This window comes from Muscardinus avellanarius (genome assembly GCF_963383645.1).
Source record: "Muscardinus avellanarius genome assembly, chromosome: 6".
NCBI classification, from domain to species: Eukaryota; Metazoa; Chordata; class Mammalia; order Rodentia; family Gliridae; genus Muscardinus; species Muscardinus avellanarius.
Window position 1 is genome coordinate 65,856,185 of NC_137791.1, and position 21,476 is coordinate 65,877,660.

Sequence of the window (21,476 nt, forward strand, 5' to 3'; positions counted from 1 at the left end):
TCAAAGGAGTACAAATAGGAAAAGAAGAACTTAAGCTTTCACTATTTACTGATGACATGATACTATATTTAGAAAACCCAACAAACTCAACCAAAAGGCTTATAGAACTGATCAACAAATTCAGCAAGGTATCTGGATACAAAATCAATCTTAAAAAATCAAAAGCTTTCCTGTACACCAACCATAAATCCACTGAAAAAGAAATTCAGAAAACACTTCCACTCAGGATCTCCCACAAAAAAATAAAATACCTAGGAATAAACTTGACCAAGGAGGTAAAAGATCTCTACAAAGAAAATTATAAAACACTGAAAAAAGAAATCGAAGAAGATCTTAGAAGATGGAAAGACCTTCCATGTTCATGGATTGGCAGAATTAATATCATTAAAATGGCCATCCTCCCAAAAGTGATCTACAGATTTAATGCAATGCCCATTAAACTACCAAGATCATTCCTCACAGACATAGAAAAATCAGTCCTTAAATTTATCTGGAATAACAAAAAGCCCAGAATAGCCAAGGTAGTTCTCAGCAACAAAAACCACACAGGAGGAATCACAATACCTGACTTTAAACTATACTACAAAGCCATTGTAATAAAAACAGCATGGTACTGGCAAAAGAACAGATATATAGACCAATGGAGCAGAATAGAAGACCCAGAAACAAGTCCACACACTTTCAGCCAATTGATTTTTGACAAAGGGGCCAAAAACATACACTGGAAAAAAGATAGCCTCTTCAACAAATGGTGTTGGCAAAACTGGTTAACCATATGCAGAAAATTGGATGTTAATCCCACTTTTTCACCCTGTACAAAAGTCAACTCACGATGGATCAAAGACTTGGAAATTAAACCAGAGACCTTGAAGCTCCTTGAAGAGGGCATAGGTCCAACACTACAACACATAGGCACAGACAAACATTTCCTCAACAAGACCCCAAAGGCACAACAAATTAAAAGGAGAATCAATACATGGGATTGCATGAAACTGAAGAGCTTCTGTTCAGCAAAGGAAACTATCAAGAACCTCAATCGAGAGCCAATAGAATGGGAGACGATTTTTGCCACCTACACCACTGATAGAGGACTAATATCTAGAATATACAGAGAACTCAAGAAACTCAACACTAAGAAAACAAAGCATCCAATAACAAAATGGGCAAATGAACTAAATAGACACTTCACAAAAGAAGAAATTCAAATGGCCAATAAATGCATGAAAAAATGCTCAACATCACTGGCAATCAGAGAGATGCAAATCAAAACTACCCTGAGATTTCACCTAACTCCAACTAGAATGGCCATCATTCAAAACACAAACAACAACAGATGCTGGCGAGGATGTGGAGAAGTGGGAACTCTAAGACATTGTTGGTGGGATTGCAAATTAGTGCAACCACTTTGGAAAATAGTATGGAGAATCCTCAGAAGAATGGGAACAAATCTACCATTTGATCCAGCAATACCACTGTTGGGTATCTACCCAAAAGAAAAGAAACCAAACTACCAAACTAATGCATGTGTATCTATGTTCATAGCTGCACAATTCACCATAGCCAAACTATGGAACCAGCCAAGATGTCCATCAACAGATGAATGGATTACAAAACTGTGGGATATGTACACAATGGAATTTTACTCAGCCATCAAAAAAAAAAAACTCAATTACATCATTTTCAGGGAAATGGATGGAACTGGAGGACATTATGCTAAGTGAGATTAGTCAGGCACAAAAAATAAGAAATCAGATGCTTTCCCTAATATGTGAGAGTTAGGGAGAAAAGAGGAGCAAACAAGACAACCTAAAGGAGGAGAAATGAGGAGGGAAGAGGAAAATCTCTAAAACTCACAATGTACTTAAACATATCGAAGTCAATCACTAAGCCAAGCAAGGGAGAGAGGGATGGGGAGGGAATGGGGTGGGATTTGGGTAGGGGTTAAATCAGCGATGAGTACATGTTTGTACACACAAGTTTTTTTTTACCCCAATAAGTTGTATGAATATAATGCACCAATAAAAAAAAAATAAAAAAGAAAAGAATGTGCCTATATGTTTATTTATTTATTTATTTATTTATTTATTTATTTATTTATTGTGGGTCTGGGGATGGAACCCAGGCACATTTGACTTCCGAGCTACACCCCCTGTCCTATTTTTTATTCTTTATTTTGAAACCAGGTCTCACTGAGTTGTAGAGATCCTCACTAAATAGCTGAGGCTGTCCATGAACCGAGATCCTCTGGTCTCAGTCTCCCGAATGCTGGAATTACAAGCGTGCACCACCACACCCAGCTTAGAATGTGCCTATATGTATAAAGAAAATCATAATTCAGGAGAGAAAATTTAATTTTGCCTGAAATTGTTATTTGATATAAAACATAAGGCAGGGTTACAGGAGTGCTGGCACGTGCCTATAGTCCCAGTATTTAGGAGGCTGAGATAGGAGTATCACCAGCCTCAGCAACTGAGCAAGACCCTATTTCAAAAATAAAAAAAAATAGGATTAGGGGTGTAACTCAGAGGTAAAATATCCCTGGGTTCTACCCTCAGTACCAAAATAAATAAATAAATAAAACACAAGGTAGTATCATCCAGGAGTGGATTATGAAGCAAAGGACAATGGAAATGGGTTAATCTACTCAGAAAATGCCTACATCCTACCAAGTCTCAAGCCCTGGACTGAGAGAAGTGAAGCCAGGAAGGACATGACCCTGTGTACAGGGAACACACCACTAAATGTGCCCAACTCCTTTCTGTTTCTTTTCTGAAGCAATCTTGGAGCTCCCTTTCTACAAAATAATATTTGTCTTCTATTTTCTTGAGACATTTTTTTAAAGGTGACTCTTTTTTTGACCAGTAGATTTCTTTTAACTCATCCTTACCTCACTGAAATGCCACCTCCCTCCACAAACCTCTCCTATCAAGCAAAGGAGGCAGTGCTGAGCCCACCTTCGCACACCAGGGACAGACACAAGTAAGCATGTCCTTGTCCTGCCACACACTCAACACCACACAAGATGCTCTTTCCACTTTTCTTGAACATAATTTAATTGTGGGATTAGTTTGTGTGGTTTTCCTGTTTAGTCATCTTTCCTCTTTTTCTGTCTATATTAATGTTTCTGATGAGACAATTAGGAGCTCTTTACACAGCATCTATTATTAAGCAGATGAAAGCTCATATAAGAATTGATGTTTTGAATAAATATAGTGCCTTAGGCATTTGTAAAGAAAATTTTATTTTAACATTTGTACATCCTAGAAGGGTTTATTGAAAAAGTCTCCAACGCTGAAGTTAAATAGGGATATTGTCTTTTTTTTTTTTTTTTCAGTACTAGGGATGGAATCCAGGGGCATTCTACCTCGAAGTGGACACCCCCAGGTTTATTTTTTATTCTTTATTTTGAAAGAGAGTCTCACTGAGTTGCAAAGGGCCTCACTTAGTAGCTGAGGATGACAGAGAACTGTGATTCTCCAGTCTCAGCCTCCCTAATGCTGGGATTAGAAACATGAGTCACCATACCCAGCAAATATTGTATTTTTTAAAAGACAACTAGTAAAAAATACTTTCTGGGTAGAGATGGATTGGTTCATAGACAAAAGTTTGAAGCATGTGTGGAGAGCAGTGTGTTGTGTGTTTTGACTAGAGACTGGGGCAGGGTAATAATGAGCCCTGAGAGGTACAATGTGACCGAATCATGAAAGACTTTGAAAGTCTGGTTTGCAATTAGTTATGTCAAACCTTCAGACAGTGAAGGATCCACTGAGTGTTTTATAAGGAGCCTGAGTCCAAGCTCATGGGAACATTCCTGGAGACTGAAGTAGAGAATAAAAAGATTAGGTATATTAGTGCATAGTTCTTATATGTCCCACAAATATGTATGGAAATATTTATAGCAGTTTAATCATGACACCAGAATTATTAATAAAATATAGACTGAAACAATATATAGCAGCAAAAAAAGAACAAGCTCTGCAATGCACAATATAAATGGATCTCACAGACACAAGACTGAGTGAAAGAAGGAAGGTATGAAGGGGCATATACTGTTTTCTCATGATAAAAAGCTTAAGAACAGAAAAAAACAAATCTCTGATGGGAGAAATCAGGACAGTGATGGGAGAAGTCAGGACAGCAATCTATGTAGGAATAAATGTTGTCTGTTGATCTAAAGGAGCATGAATTTTCTGGATGTTGAATATATTGTAAATATATTGTACCTTTTGATCTTGGTGGGATTAGTTTTTTATACATACACAGTGACATATGTATCTATGTGTGTGTGTGTGTGTATATATATATATAAACATAACAATATATAATACATAAATAATATATATTACATATCATGTATAAATATATATTTTATATATTCTTACATACATATGTAAGAATTCATTGAGCCACACACTTAACAATCTGTGCACAATCCAGAAGGTAAGTTGTGCCTCAATTAAAAGATTTGAAAAAAGAGTACTGCATAGTTCAGTCAGCTCTACTTATAATTGTAGAAACTACTCAATGGAGAGTTCTTTATTTTTGTCTTATAAAAAAAAAGCATATTTGTTTTCCTCCTGCTTGGTTGGGTGGTTTCTCTGTGATTCACTGAATCGGTGGCAGAGGTGGTAGGATTCAGCAACCGGCGGAGAAAGGAGAGAAGGCTTCCGAGGTGACAGGGAGGGGAGGAAATGAATCAACATCCTGGGCATGGTGGAGTGCAAGCATCACTCGGAAGAGGGCGGCTCTCTTCCTCCTAGAATGATTTCAACACAGATTCCCTTTTTTAGTTCTCTTCCACCAGTGTCACTATTTCATATAAATGAAAACAAGACAAACCACTGCAATCAACCCATTTTTACATAAAATATGAAGCTGGGCATGGTGGTACATACTTGTAATCCTAGTAATTGGAAGACTAAGACAGGAGGACCATGCAGATTAGAAGCTAGCCTCAGCTACTTAGGGAGGGAGGCTCTCAGCAACGTAGTGAGACCCGGTTTCCACACATAAAATAGGTCTGGGAGTATAGCCTAAAGATAGAAAGCCCCTGGGTTCCATCCCCAGTACCACAAATAAATAAATACATACATAAATAAATAACCATATGAAGACTTGTGAATGCATAACTGGAAAGTAAGTTAATATTCTTGTAGGACTAACTACATGGGAATCTATGGTCCTAAAATGAGTATGGACAATCTGTAACTTGAAGATGGGGTTATGTCCTGATAAATCCACTGATAAATTTAAAAATATCGAGTCACAATGCTCATCATATACCTACTCTACTGAACACCATAGATTAGCAACACAGTATACTACAGAGTATTAGTTGCTTAAACTCATGAACAAAAGTGAAAGCACAATTTCTACTCAATGAATACTGCTTTTGTATCCATATAAGTATAAAAACAGAACCATCATAAGTTGAACCATCATAAGTTAGAGACCATCTGTATATGATTTTGTGAACAAGCTAGTTCAGTCTAATATATATATATATATATATATATATATATATATATATATATGTATCTCAAGAAGGAAAAAAAAAAAACAAGTCCTAGGAATTCAGACACCAATAAGTTGGATTTTAACAGAAAGAGATGACTTATCAGTCACTATTATTTTTATGCTTATACCATCTGAGATGCTATCATATTGTCATCTGTGAATTGAGTTTAAAATAAAAACATGCTTCAGGAAAATTGAGTTCATACATAGGAAAATTTAGAACAGCCCCTGCATGTATTCACAGTATGTAAGTGCATGCTGTGACTATTGTTTATTTTTATTTGTGCTTATTTCAAGAAACATTGTCTGGCTATGTTGCCCAGGCTGGCCATGAACTACTGGGCTCCAGAGAGCTTCCTGTCTTAGCTTCTTAAGTATTGGTACTACAGGCACATATCATTACAGCTACCTGGGATTTTTATAATTTTTTATTATAAAATAACATATACTCTAGAAAACTGACAAAAGGTCTAGTACAAGTGTATCACACTTACTAGAGGTAAAATCAGTGCATAAAATCAATAATATTACCTCTTCTAAAAGTGACAAATCTGAAAAATATACTAGAATAAAGGTAAAATTCAAAAAGCAACAAAAGCTGTACATTATTAAGGAATAAAGCAAATGGATATATACAAAATTTTTATGGAGAACATTTTAAAAATACAGAAAAAGTCCATCAGGAATCTCTTTCCACTGGGTAACAGAAGGAACTCATGTACACAAAGCAAAGTCTATGAATAAAGATAGCCAGTGAGTATTCTAAGGGAATAATTGGTATAAGGAGGAAGATGCATAACAGAAAGGCAAGAAAAAGATTTATTGTAAGATCATAGGTGGCTTCCAATATCAGATTGTGAATTTTGTAATTAATATATGTAGCTAGGAACCACTACAGACTTGTGAATAAACAATAGAACTGACCTCAGAATAGAAAGATAGTACAAGGGGAAAGAACATAAACAATAGCCCAAGAATTGTCTGGATGCTGGGGACAGGTAAAAATGAATTGATTTTTGAATGGTTTACAAGGAAAATGAGCACTCCAAAAATAATTCTAAATGTATATATTCATATATATGAATTACTTATTTTTAAAGTGTTGAATCTCAGTAAATTGAGTAGTCTTAGATTACCACCTTAATATTTCAGTTATAAGTAAATGGAAATTTGGGGGTTTGCGTTTATTTTGGTGTGTCTTGGGAATGTAGTAATGCAATGGATACATAGTATTGTGCTGTTGTGCTGTCTGTGAGACTATAGTTCTACTTGAAGAATTCCTTTGTAAAATTTGGAGGTAGAAATATTATGCAATAAAATATTTTTAGTTAATGGGTTAGAAAATGAAAGGCAGATGTTATATAAGGGCACAGATAGACAAAGACAAAATGAAAATATATTGAGTGACTGATACAATATGAGTTATGAGATTATCTCATTTAGTCCTGATAACAATATTGTAGGGCAGGCATTATTGTTTCCATTTCACAGACAAGGAGTTAAACAGACCTGGTGTCAAATTCTGTGTTGTTCATTTATTAACTATTCAATCCAGAGCAAGTTGCTTCATCTCTTTAAACCTCAGTTTCCTGCCAGGCGTGGTGCCACACGCTTGTAATCTCTGCACTTGGGAGTCTGAGACAGGAGGATCGCACAAGTTCGAAGCCAGCCTCAGATACTTAGTGAGGCTCTCAGCAACTTAGTGAGACCCTGTTTCCAAATAAAATATAAAATGGGCCTGGGAGTATAGCCCAGAGGTAGAAAGCCCTGGGTTCTACCTCCAGTACCACCAAAAAAAAAAAAACAAAAAAAAACACCTCAGTTTCCTATTGATTAATATGGGGACAATAGTAGTACTCAAATTCCAGGATTATCATCTGGATTAAGTAGAATAGCATTCATTAAGTTCTTAGCCCAGTGCCTAGCTCTTGAAAGGTAACACATACTAACTTATGGTGTTGGGCCCTGAGCCAAGACATTTAAATTCACTGTATTTTTTTTTTTTTTTTTTTTTTTAGGATTGAACTCAGGGCATTCTGCCTCTGATGAATATACCCAGCCCTTTTATAATTTTATTTTTTTATTTTTAAACAGGATCTCAGTAAGTTGCTGAGTGTCTCACTAAGTTACTGAAGCTGGCCTCAAGCCTGTGATCCTCATATCTCAGTCTCGCAAGTACTGGGATGACAGGTGTGTGCCACCACTAGGCTTAAATTCACCATCTTACTAAATCTCCTCACATAGTTTTGGTAAGCTCTCAACTGTTGTTATTGTTCTTCCAAGCTTTATTACTAATTTATTGTCATTCAGAAAGACTTTTAAATGTCCAAGATCAAGAAATTAACAAGTAGCAAAACTGATAATTCAAATTAAACTTTATCTGAAAGCAAAACCCAGAAACTTGTGGTACTGGAAATTAACCCCAGGGGCATCCTACCTCTGAGCTATACTCCTATCTCTTTATTTTGAAACAGGATCCTGCTAGATTGATGAGATCCTCACCACTTGCTGAGGCTATTCTTGAAACTATGAACCTCCTATCTCTGCTTCTCAAGTACTGAGATTACAGGCATGCACCACCATGCCAGGCTTGAAACTAAGAAACTCTCAAGAAAACCTCACATCAGAAAAGTTTAAGAGTTTTTATAAATTATCTAAATTATTTTTTCCTCTTTCTATAGAGCTTTTTATTCTGACATCAGTGAGAGAATATGCTACTTTCTAGATACAAAATCACCTTTTTTAATTAAAAAATGGGATAAAATGAAACTGACAGAGAGAGAGAGAGAGAGAGAGAGGAAGAAGAAGAAGAAGAAGAAGAAGAAGAAGAAGAAGAAGAAGAAGAAGAGGAGGAGGAAGAGGAGGAGGAGGAGAAGAAGAAGAGGAGGAGGAGGAGGAGGAGGAGGAGGAGATTAGCAAATAGCCCAGGCCCTAGTTGAAAGAGGGACTATAATATTAAGTACGTTGATCATGGGTGGGTTAATGATCTATTTTCCTAGTCTGGTCAGCATTCAGTGGTCCTCCATGCTGCAGTAGCCTCACCTAGGTTCTTGCTGGTCTGCTAGGTCCCTTGAATCTCTGCCATGTCATCTACACAATCTTTAGTACAGGTGTCTTCCTAATGGCCTCAATCACTGTGGCTGTTCCTGGGCAAGATTTCTAGCCTTCTGATAACTGTCTCTCTCCCCACTCTACAGCACACTGGAGTTTCTGGTTTCCTCCCTACAAACTTGGGTGCTAGGAGAGGGAGCCACTGCTAGCTGGGTGGCCTGTCTGTCCAGTCTGGGCACACCACTGTGTTTCTGCTGTTTCTCAGGGAGTATCTTTTGGAGGTTGTGTTTTCCTGTGAGGCTTGATCTCTTCTTAAATGTTCTCTGGAAAACCTGGCAACTGTCACTTCTTCTCTAGGAACTGCCCACCCCTGTCATGAAACCTATCTGCATTTTCATCTTTGCCTTCTGGGCCAACGTTCAGGGAAGTCTAGACTGTGCGTCTCTGCCCTTGTGTACCCTGTTCCTCTGCTCTGCTCCGGGGCTTCCTCCTTCCCTCCTGCCTAAACCTGGCGCCTGCAACTTCATGTTGTTTCCACATTTTATCTCTACTCCAGCCTCATTCCTGGCTTTAAAAATATATAGTTTATTGGAGGAAAGAAAAAATATACTAATAGAAGTGCATAGATTAGCAAAAAATTAAATATCCCTGTTTTAGGCGGAGGTGTGGTGATGGCACAGGCCTGTAATCTCAGTGCTCAGGAGGCTGAAACAGGAGGATCAAAGGTTCAAGGGCAGCCTCAGTAACTTAGAAAGACCTCTCTGCTTCAAAATAAAATATAAAATAGAGCTGGGGGCATAGCTCAGAGATAGAACAGTTCTGGGTGCAACCTCCAATACATACATATATATATATATATATATATATATATATATATATATATACACACACACACACGCGCATACATATGTGACAAGTCGGGTCCCTCCCCCTTCACGCAGGCGGAACCCTAGAGAAGAAGGAGGAGAGTCTGCTAGGCGTCCCGCCACACGCTCACCCTGAAAGCCAGCGGCCATCTTCCCCCGCTGCATGCTCACCCTGAGAGCTGGCGGCTATCTTCCCCAGCCGCACACTCACCCTGGGAGCCAGCATCCATCTTACCACCTGACCAGACACTCCTCCTCCTAGGATAAGCCGGCGGCTGTCTTGACTTCCATCCAGCCCAGAGGGCCAGCTGCTGTCTTTGATACCACCCAGCCAAACCCCGGCAGCCATCTTAAATCTCATTCAGCCCTGATTCCACCCAACAGCTCCACAGCGTGCCCCTGGCTCTGGAGCCTCTCAGCGCTTCGGTTCCAGTCAGCACTGGCTGATAACACTACACTGTGGTAAGCTTCCCCTTCCTTGGATAAGCGGGCTCCAGCTTTTAGCCTCTTCCGGACTTGGGCTCACAGCTGTTAAATAAACCCAAATATTTGGTGTCCAAGTTCTATGGGGAAGCGAGGCTGCTCTACAGTTGTGTAAAGGGAATGGAGACATCCTCTAACACAACCACATTGTTCCTGGATGTTAGGCAGGATCTTGGGATGCCAAGTTCTTGTTTTTGTCCTCGCCCGCTGACCAGTCATGTGGAGAAGCCAGCCATCAAAGATAGACTCCCAGTCTACACTAGGCTGTGTTCTGGTTAATCTCCAGACTCTAGGTTTATCCGGGGAACTGTGCCCCGAGTGGCTCATTTTTTTCTGCACAAAGGTCTGGTCCACTTATGAGTTGGGTAATGGTTCTCAGTGCCCTGAGATGGGTACGTTGGATCTTAAAATATTGACTGATGTCAGTAACTTTTGCAAACGGGCAGGTAAATGGTCAGAAGCTTTGTACATATAGACTTTTCTGTTCATGTGTTCCCGGCTTTCCCTTTCCACCCCTCTTGGCTCTACTGCCCGAGTCATGCTTGCTAGGGATTCCTGCCAGCTGTAGCTGTCATCTTGGTCACCACGTGGCAACTCACAGGTGCCACCTGGTGGTCTTTCTGGGTCACAGGCCTGCTATTCTGCTGACTCACGGTCGCCATTTTGTGATGACACGTGGATGCCAGAGTCTTACCCGGCTGAGTTATAGGTCCCATTTCCTGATGACCCTGACCCACAAGACCTCTCCTTAACACCGAGGTCATCATCTTACTCTGGGGCAGTCTCCCACTCTAACCCACTCCTTTCTCCCCCGTCTTCCTCCCTAAGGGACCAACCCTTACCTCCCACTTGCCTACCCCTGTAGGTCACCGTACAGTTCCAGAGACCCCCCCTTTGCTCTTGGCCCTGCTTCGTGAGGTGGCTGGTGCAGAAGGTGTGGTCCGTGTCCATGTTCCTTTTTCCCTTCCTGACCTTGCTCAACTTCAAAAGAGACTGGGTTCTTTTTCCGCAAGTCCCTCTGGTTTTATTAAGGAATTCCAACATATTTTACAAACATATGATTTAACTTGGTGGGATCTTCATGTCATTTTAACCTCCTCTTTAACTCCAGATGAATGAGATTGTATTCTTAAGGCTGAATACGATCAGGGAATGGGCCAATCAGACTCACTTAACCAATCCATAGCTCCCTACTGGAACAGCTGCAGTTCCTTCTGAGGATCCCCACTGGGATTATAATGACAGGGGTGAGGGAATAAAAAAGAGAAATCACATGATGCTGCGCCTTCTTGATGGCATGTGAGATGCGTCCCACAAAGCAGTTAATTATGATAAGCTTATGGAAATCACTCAGGTCTAAATGAAAACCCAGCAGTCTTTCTTAATTGGTTACGAGGCGTTTACCCTCTATACCCGCCTAGATCCATCTTCTGAGGCAGGGTCAGTAGTATTGGCAACCCATTTTATTAGACAATCAGCCCCTGATATTCAGAGAAAATTTAAAAAGGCTGAAGATGGTCCTCAAACTCCTATCTGAGATTTGGTAAATATGGCATTTAAAGTTTTTAATTCAAAAAGGAACAGGCGGAAGTGGAGCGTACACTCTGATTTTGCCAGATGGCAGATTTACAGTGCCCTTGGAAAAGAGGTTAATCTCAGGTGCCTCAACACAGGGGCCACCTGTACTACTAAAGCTGAGCCCAGGGTAACTCTCCAGGTAGCAGGTAAGCCACTCTCCTTCTTTATTGATAGAGGAACTACCTACTCTGTCCTCCCTTCCTTCTCAGGACCTAGTTTCCCTCCCCAAATCTCTGTTCAGGGGATTGATGGCATGCCCTCTTGCCCACATACTACAGGCCCCCTTTTATGCCATTTAGATACCTTTATGGTTAACCATCCATTCCTGATTATCCCTTCATGTTCCAACCCCCCCCCCCTTTTAGGTAGAGACTTTTTAACCAAAATTGGAGCTGAACTTTCATTTAATTTCACCATGGCATCTGTTTCCTCCAATATACTTTTAAATGCTGCACCCACAGTTGATGACCGGGAAGCCAAACCTCCCCTTCCAATAGATTTGGTTGACCCTATAGTATGGGATACCAGCATCCCAGTTGTGGTGACTCACCACACCCCCGTCTAGATTGTCCTACATGACCCCACTATTTTCTCTGCCCGCTCCCAGTTTCCCATATCCCTCCTTCACCAATGTGGGCTTAAACCCATTATTTCTTGTTTCCTGGCCCAGGAAACAAGATATAATACCCCCATTCTCCCAGTAAAAAAGCCTAATGGGACCTATCATTTAGTCTAGGACCTCTGTTTAATTAATGATGCGGTGCTCCCAATCCACCCAGTTGTCCCTAATCCCTATACCCTCTTATTTCAGATTCCCCCCAATATCACCCACTTTTCAGTTTTCAACTTGAAGGATGTATTTTATACAATTTCTCTGCATCATGAGTCATACCCCTTTTTGGTCTTCACTTGGGAGGATCCTGATACCCAGGTTGCTCAACAACTAACCTGGACTGTCCTCCCCCAGGATTTTTGAGATAGCCCACATCTCTTTGGACAGGCTCTAGCACAGGACCTCCTCCAGTGCCTCTTGGAGCCTAGTTCTCTGTTACAATATGTGGATGACCTTTTACTTTGTAGTCCCTCCCTGAAAGTGTCCAAACAGCACACTGCCCTTCTCCTTAATTTCCTTGGAAGCAGGGGTTACAGAGTGGCCCCACATAAAGCCCAGTTATCAGTGCCTGAGATGCGATATCTAGGCCTATATCTCACCCCAAACACCCGAGGACTAACTGTTGACTGTGTCAAGGCCTTACGACTAGTAGCCACCCACCTCAGCTGACCAGATCCAATCTTTCTTGGGTTTTTTAGGATTTTTCCAGCATTGGATCCCCAACTTTGCCATTCTAGCTAAGCCATTACATGAGGCAATTAAGGAAACCCCGGTTGGCCCCCTCACTTCACCCTCGGTCATTCGCTGAGCCTTCCTGACTCTCCAGGAAGTCCTCCTTAAATCCCCTCCCTTAGCACTCCTGAATCCAACTAAGGCCTTCTTATTATATACTGATGAGAGGCAAGGGATAGCCACAGGAGTGTTCACTCAGCCCCTGGGACCAACCCAGGTACCAGTGCCTATTTATCTAAACAGCTTGACTCTACCACTTGTGGGTGGCCACCCTGCCTCAGGGCTTTGGCGGCAGCAGCCACACTCACAAAAGAGGCTCTTAAAATTTGTCTCTGGATGCCCCTGCAGGTTTTTTCCCCCCACAGAGAGCCCAGGATTTGCTCTCTTCTCGAGCACTCCCTCTTCTGTCACCTTCTTGCATTCAGGAACTTTGTTGTTCATGGAAAATCCAGATGTTAAACTGTCTCATTCCCTGACCCTTAACTCAGCCACTCTTTTACCAGTGAGCCAGGGTTCAGACCCTGATTCGTGTTCACCTAATGATGTTCACTCATGTGTTGATATAATTGAAGCTTTAGCTAAACCTTGAGTAGACCTCCAGGATACCCTCCCTTTTATTGGTGGTGGTGGTACTGGGGTTCCTGGAAGCCCTTCTACCTCCAGGCTATACTACCAGACCTATTTTATGCTTTTTTTATTTCTGGAAACAGAGTCTTTTAAGCCAGTGTGGCTGGCTTCGTACCTGTGCTATCCTACTGTCTCTGCCTCCCAAGCGCGGGGATTACAAGCATGCGCCACCACACCCAGCTATACCCCCCTTTTTAATCCAGATGTTACTTATTTTGTTGATAGCAGCTCTGTTTCTGATGTCAGAGGTAATAAAAGAGCAACCTATGTAGTGGTCACCCTAACTCAAGTCATTGAGGCTGCCAGGTTACTGGATGGTACTACTTCTCAAAAGGCTGAACTGATTGCCCTAACTTGAGCTCTACACCTGGCAAAAAACAAGTGGGTAAACATATATACCAATTTTAAATATTCCTTTTTAATAGCACATTGCCATGCCTCAATTTGGAGAGAGAGGGGACTTCTCTCCACCAAGGGTTCACCTATTGTTAATGCCACCTTGATTAAGAAGCTCCTAGACTCCCATTCTTTACCATCTGAGCTGGCCATCATCCACTGTCAGGGCCAGCAGTCAGAATCTTCCTTAGTGGCCAAAGGAAACAGTAAAGCTGATTATACAGCAAGACAGCTGACACAACAAGCTCAACCAAGCCCACCAGCCTCTGTACTATTTTTAACTCTCCCCTCAATGGCGCCTAATTACAGCCTGGCTGAACAAAACACCTGATCAAACTTGGGGCATCCAGCACAGGGGATGGTTGGCTCATGATACAGGATAAGATTGCTCTGCCTGAGGCTCAGGCTGGAAAGGTCATTAGCCTAATACACAACTCCCTTCATGTGGGACCTTTAGCGCTGAAGCATTTCCTAAGCCCCTTGTTTTATTCTCCTCTCCTGCAGCAGCTGATTAGTAAAATCAGTGCCTCCTGTTCTACTTGCACTGCTGTGTCTTCCCAAGGAGACCTTTGCCCCTTCTTTCCTACCCACCAAGTGAGAGGACACTTGCCAGGACAGAACTGGCAAATCGACGTCATCCATATGTCGCCTCAAAAAAAACTTAAATATCTTCTTACCATGGTCGATACCCTAACAGGTTGGGTAGAGGCTTTTCTCTCAAAGGACAAGACAGCCAGCATGGTGGCTGATGTTCTATGCTCAAACATCATCCCTCTGTTTGGACCCCCTAATTCCTTACAGTCTGATAATGGACCAGCTTTTATTTCGAAGGTTACTCAACAGGTGGCACAAGTTCTTGGCATTCTATGAAAGCTCTACATGCTATATCTACTGCAGTTATCAGGAAAGGTAGAAAAAATGAATGGGATCCTTAAAAATCACCTAACAAAACTCTCTCTAGAGCTACGAGTATCATGGTCTGAATTCCTGCCGCTAGCTCTGGCTCATGTAAGGGCCACCCCTCGAAGCCCCACCTTTATGAGCCCCTTTGAATTGCTATACGGTCACCCTTTCCTGCTTAATCATGCTCTCCCTTCGGCCCCCCTCCTTTGTCTTCCTATCTTCCTTACTTGTCTTTTCTCAGGCACCTTCTTAGGGAACATCTGACTGGTATCTTCCCCAACCTGGAACTGAAGAATCAGCTCCACAACCTGCAGTCAAGGCCCTTAAACCAGGGGATCAATTCCTCCTCAAGTTGCTCCCACCAAAACATCTTCAAACACGGTGGACTGGGCCCTTCACAGTAATCCTTACCACACCTACCACAGCCAAACTGCTGGGGGACCCCAACTGACGTCATCTTACCCAGCTAAAAAAGGCTCCCGTTACAACAGTCCCATGACAAATTCTCTTGCACAGTGTTGGGGCCTACTAAGCTTTGTTTTTCTCGGCATAATTCTCTTTGAAGTTTTTATTTTAGCAAGTCCACTTGTTTACATACTACGGTGCCCTCCCTCTTTGGATGCCATACTGTCATAATCCTTTGTCTGCTAAAGTCTCCTCAACCACACATCACTAAGCTGTCCAGGGTAACCTCCAACTCAAGCTGCAGCCATACTCCCACCTGCCCACTTCTGGAGAACCCAACCTCTCCCAGCCGAGGGGCCCCCTTACGATGCCCCTTGACAGCAGGAAGTAGTTTAAGATTCGAATCTCTGCCTATTATCACCAAAAGGCCGGGATGACAAGTTGGGTCCCTCCCCCCTCCTGCAGGTGGAACCGTGGAGAAGGAGGAGAGTCTGCTAGGTGATATCACAGGCGATATCGAGAGGCAGGCAATATTGCAAGAGAAGCTGCATTCCCACGCATAGTCCCACCCCCAAGACATAAACCTTAAAAAGAGGTATTTTCCCTCCAGCCCCCGAGGGGCCCGCAGTTCTCCGGGAGGTCCAGCCCCATCCCCGAGAGGACCACATTAAAACTTACCATGCTTCCTGGTATCTCTTGTCTCTTTATTACACGCACCTAACATCATATACATAGAAATACATATACAATAGTTATACATACATGTTTATGTGTATATGTACATATATACATATGCATGTATTTATATGTGCACATACACACACACATATATATATCTGTTTCATGCTTGGAGCACTTGTTAGGACTACTAAAGTACAAGAAAAGACATTGCTCTTACATACTTTACTAAAACCTGGTAAGGAAGGTGCACCCAGGCCATACACAAAGGAGCACAGGTATAAAATAGAAACAAGAGAGATGTCCACTGGGGTTGAAAGAAAATAAGAATGGGAAATTTCTGGGAGAAGGAAGGAACAAAGATAGGGAGCAGATGAAATGAAGAGGGGTGGAAAAGCAGAAAGACAAGGAGACACCAGAATGGTGGAGTGCAGCCATCTTCAAGATTCAGTATACGTGGCAGGAGTCTAGTCTGGAAACCTGAGCTGACCTCAGGCTCCTTAGTTTCTGTGCTGAATTATCAGAGGAGAAACAGTAGGCAAATCTCTACTATCCCAAGAATATATTTTCTCTACCAATTTTCTATCTCTTTCAAGTAATTCTGTTTACTTGTTCAATTAAAAGTCCTCACCCAAACTCATAGCTGGATAGTTAGAACCTTTCTCTTCTGACTCCTGGTGTCTCAAAAGTCATCATTTAGTTGACTTTTATAGAGCTATTTGTGGGACTGTCTGGTTTGACTGTGAATAATGGTTCTTTTCTTTCTTTGTTTCTCACCAGCCTGTGTGGTTTGTGACTTAATAGCCAAGCAGAACACGGAAATTAATACTGGTAATATTTTAAGCTTAAATGAGGGAAAGAGAGGAAGGAATTTTAAATTGTTAGTTTTATGTGGGGGAGTACTGCCTCCTTGAAAATAGCTTAGGCCAGGCAGGATCCTACCATCCATTAGAAAAACAAGCATGGGAAAGAAATGCCCATGTTTGACTTCATCTTGACTTTGAACAAAATTCAATTCCTAGATGAGAAGATAGGGTATGAAACCTAGTTCCAGCCACTTTGTATCCTCTATAAGATATGCCCAAAAGGAAATGAGAGCTTGTAAGATTACATAAGTTTTAAAAAATATTATTCTGAATTTTTCTGAGTGACCTAAATTTCATATGGGTGTCAATAGAACATAGATATGTTCCTTTCCATATAGGGGTGGTGTTGGGGGAATTGAGTGAAGAAGTGTGTGTGTGTGAAAAATAAGATTTAGATATGATATTTAATAGGCACATGTAACCAAAGTAAATTCAATGGCCACCTTATTTTCTTTTCCTTGGTACTCTTGAAGAGAAACTAATTTTCTCCCCTAAAAGAGAACAATTATTTTTCTTTCAGTGGTGGAATTAAGAAGAAAGGAGTATTTTACCATTCCTTTTTGGGAGAACTTTTTTTTTCTTTATTTCTGAGTATCTGCTAAGAAATATTAATATTATACAGGGTATACATCTTGAAAAGATATGGGCCTGCATTGGACAGTCCCTGATAAAGAAAATGAGGGTCTTCCCACAATTGTTTTCAATGATACACACAATCATATTAATGGGCTTAACAGAGAAGTGAACAGATGATTCTAAGACCTCCTTAATCTTTCCTTTTTAAAATATTTATTTCTAGCCAGGTGTGGTGGCGCACGCTTGTAATACCTGCGCTTAGGAGGCTGAGACAGGAGGATCGCACAGGTTCGAAGCTAGCCTCAGCTACTCAGTGAGGCTCTTAGCAACTTAGTGAGACCCTGTTTCCAAATAAAATATAAAATAGGTTTGGGAGTATAGCCCGGAGTTAGAAAAGTCCCTGGGTTCCACCCCCAGTGCCAAAAAATTATTTCTGCTAGCTGTTTACACTATTTTTTCATTTTTATCTTTGTTAAAAATGTCTCTGTCACTTGATATACGATATTTGATTTAATCCCAACAACCATGCAAAGTTCAATATGATTGTCCTCATCATTCTGCTAATAAAACTGAGGGTCCGAGAACTAAATAAAGAATAAGACATAGATTCAAAACTGGGGCTTTCTAATTGTATTCTCACTAGTACTTTCTATACTCTTTCCCCCAAGATAGCTATATTTATATAATGGAGTCACTAATGGTTTGCTCCTGATATAAAATTAATTTAAAACATTTTAACATAGAAAAACAAATCTGATCCAGGTTGTCTTTAGAAGTCTTCTGTTTTATATACAAATGGTCCAGGCTCCCATAAAACATGACTGCAGGGGTAGAGACATGTTCCAAATCCTTTATTGCTTAGTGTTTCTGTTGTGACTGCTTTTTATCTCCTTGGCTGCTTCCCCAGGTGATTTTCAGTCTTCTCCTATGTTCCTTTTTTAGATTTCCCCCAAATGTAGACGCAAGACCCTTTCTTACTCCTCAAAAACAAACAAACAAACAAACAAAAAACCACACACCACCAGGTAGTAGTACTTGGAAAAAACTTTCAAAAGGCCCAAAAACAGAAAAGAAAGAAAATCATGAAATTCCACGTTAGATAACAAGATTCACATCCAAGATACTTGGGATAGCTACCAGCCCCGTGCCTATACAGAGGCATCTAACTCTCCTCCACTTATTGTGGGTGGCAGGCCAGGAACCATATTTCTCACTTCCAACACGCCCAGTTGACATCTTCGTCTTTATCATAATCCTTGCTAAATTGCAGCATGGACATGAAAGACTTGTTCTACATGAAGACTGAGAGCTGGCTGGCTTCCTGTTCCCACTCTCGTCCCTTCACCATCAGGCTTGGCATTCACTTTTGAATAACAAAAAGACCCATTACATTTTGTGGCAGAGTCAGTTTGTGCCCAAAGAGAAAGCCTCCCACCCACAAAGAGCAAGAGAAAACTACTGGCACATTAACATATTTCTCCTGTTTTCTTTAGAAGTATAAGAATACTGTGGTCCAGTTTCCAAGAACCTCAATAGCCAAACCCAATCGAAAGTTTGTTTTGCTTTGCTATTTCTTTTGGCAAAGCTCATCCACTAGGAATAATAGATTATGAAATATTCAGGTTATTTTCTTTTGATTTTAAGAGATGAGATTACTTGCTAGAATTTTTAAGCAAAAAGCAAATTACGGTGTGAGAGGTAAGTAAAGGGGCAAATGTGAAAATTTTGCTATCAGTGGGTTCTTTAGCAATCTGAGAGCTCTACCATAAATAAAACACTGAAACTTTTCTGATGAAATGTTTTATAAGGGATTGGATTAACTTTGTCTTCAAGATTTGTCAAGCACTAGTTTTCTTGCTGGCTAGATGACTATACTCTTAAATGTCTGGGCAAATTTGAATGGGTAAGCTTTCTTCTTCTATTGACTGACCATAGATTCTCTTTTTAAACTTTTAGATTTTTTTTCTAATAAATAGACCCACCAGAAGTCTCGGGACGAGCCAGGGAGGCTTGGGCTCTGTTCCCTGGGCAGTTGGTGGAGCCTGAGGTCAGATCCAGCCACCTGGAAAAACCATGACTCCTGCAGCTTTGGGTGCTGCCCGTTGTATCAGGCGCACACCGCTATCCAAGCAGATCTGTTTGTTACCTGGATTCTCCATGAATGTTGGGATGTGGAATGCCAGAACTGCCAGCTGAAAAAGCCTGGTCCAGGGAGGCGCACAGATATGTTCCTGTAGAATTCCAGGATACCTTCAGAGAGCCACCAAGAGATTGCTTCATTATCTCTTCCATACATGCAACCATGCCTTCATTATCCTGTACCTGGTCTTGCTAGGGCTGGTTTATACTGAATACACCTGGGACATATTTGGCTACTGTCAAAAGCTGGAGTTCTCATTGTATTCCCTTCTTTTTTTTTTTTTTTTTTGTGATACTGGTGTTCCTGGAAACCCTTCTCCCTCCAGGCTACACTCCCAGACCTATTTTTATACTTTTTTAAATTTGGAAACAGGGTCTCTTAAGCCAGCACGCTGGCTTCGAACCTGCGTGATCCTCCTGTCTCCGCCTCCCAAGTGCGGAGATTATAAGCGTGCGCCATCATGCCTGGCGTTTGTATTACCTTCTTCTGCCCTATCAGTTGCTGATTATAAACCTGGTTTTCTTCACCCTAACTTGTTTAACCAATCCTGGTACTATAACAAAGCAAAATATTATTATTTCTTCAAATTTATAAATTTGATGAATTGATGTTTCCAAAGAATGTGAGGTGCTCTACTTATGACTTAAGGAAACCAGCTCAATCCAAGCACTGCAGTGTATGTAACTGGTGGGTGCACTGTTTTGACCATCACTGTGTTTGGATGAATAATTGAATTGCAGCCTGGAATACCAGGTACTTTCTCATTTACCACCTGACACTGACTGCGTCAACTGCTACCATGGCCATCGTGAGCACTGTGTTTCTGGTCCGCCTGGTGATAGCATCAGATCTGTACCAGGATACTTAAAATGATGGCGTTGGACACCCCCAGGCTATGGATATAGTCTTTCTTATTCAGTATCTGTTTCTGACCTTTCCAAGGATTGTCTTCTCGCTGGGCTCTGTCTTGGTGCTGAGCTTCCTCCTGGGGGGCTACCTGTGCTTTGTCCTCTACCTGGCGGCCCCCAACCAGACCACAAATGAGTGGTACAAAGGTGACTGGGCTTGGTGCCAGTGTTGCCCCATGGTGTCCAGGCCCCCATCAGCAGGGCCACAGGTCTACCAGATCATTTACTCCCATGGGCTTTGGAGCAACCTGCAAGAGATCTTTCTACCTGCTGTCCCATATGAGAGGAAGAAGAAGTAATGGACATAATGTTACCACCTTTTTAATATAGTATATGTTTATTTATATATATGAATACTTATTTTCTCAGCCAAAAAAAAAAAACCTTGAGCCAGGCATGGTGGCACACATTTGTATTCCCAGCATTTGGGAGGCTGAGACAGGAGGATCACAATTTGTGGACAGCCTCAGCTACTACTTAGTGAGGCCCTTTGCAACTCAGTGAAACTCTGTTTTAAAATAAAGAATAGAAAATAGGGCTGGGGGTGTAACTCAGAGGTAGAATGCTCCTGGGTTCATCCCAAGTACCAAAAACAAAAAACAAAAAATAAAACAAAACAAAAAAAATCGAGCTGGACACAGTGGCATGCACCTGGAATCCCAGTACTTGGAAGGCTGAGACAAAAGGATCTCAGGTCCAAGGCCAGTATGGGCAACTTAGTGAGACCTACAGCTACTCAGCAAGACCCTGTTTCAGAATTAAAAATTAAAAATAATTTCAAAAATTTGATAGTACTATTGTTAGACTTCCTGGATTAAAACCAGTTATTTAATGTATGGCCTTGAACAAGTTATTCACTCTCTCTGCATTTCAATTTTCTTATTTGCTAATTGACTATAAGTGAATACCTGTCTCTTAGACTTGCTGCCAAGGATTAAATAAAATAATCTGTATAAGGCCTTCGCCCAATGATTACACAATATATATACTCAGTATCAACAAATATTATCATTATTGGTAATACTAATAGTTTTACTTGATAGGGGTCACTAATTAATCATCCTTCCAATAAGAATGTAACTTCTGGGTGATCAAACAATGTAATATACACTTTAGTTAAGAGAGTCAATTTTTTGT

At 41.0% G+C, this 21,476-nt stretch overlaps 1 pseudogene across 1 annotated transcript; it reads left to right on the plus strand.

Moving 5' to 3' along the window:
• Positions 1–19,452: 19,452 nt before the first annotated feature.
• Positions 19,453–20,638, plus strand: LOC308264530 (palmitoyltransferase ZDHHC4-like; annotated as a pseudogene). Its single transcript has 2 exons — positions 19,453–19,690; positions 19,881–20,638. The product of its transcript is annotated as a palmitoyltransferase ZDHHC4-like (transcript).
• Positions 20,639–21,476: the final 838 nt, after the last annotated feature.